Source organism: Protopterus annectens, chromosome 2.part0, assembly GCF_019279795.1.
Source record: "Protopterus annectens isolate FY-2018-M chromosome 2.part0, PAN1.0, whole genome shotgun sequence".
Lineage (NCBI taxonomy): Eukaryota > Metazoa > Chordata > Ceratodontiformes > Protopteridae > Protopterus > Protopterus annectens.
In genome coordinates, this window is record NC_056728.1 from 1,771,532,422 (window position 1) to 1,771,532,801 (window position 380).

The window sequence follows — 380 nt, forward strand, 5'->3', positions numbered from 1 at the left end:
TTTTCTGGCGTCTTTAACAAGAAAGATACTCAGGTCCTGCACACAAGTTTATATCACAAACAGTCATGTTTGACCCCAGACTTAAACTCCTAGTATATCCTACCAGAACCGGGAAAGTTTGTGAATGAAACCAATTCCGAATATCCGCTTGCTTCTGGTCGCCGTTCGTTTAGAAATACAAATGTATTTAAATTCAGTACGAACCCTTGATGCAGTCCACTCTTGTTTTAAAGTATCAGGATCCTGAACGAATAATGGTATTCTGGTTGCTGAACTGAATTTGACAAAACCAAGATGCTTGGATAACGAAACAAATTTTTTTTCTCCCCCCCCCCTTTTTCCTGCCCTGGGGCCGCCCCCAAAAAAAAAAAAACCCGTTT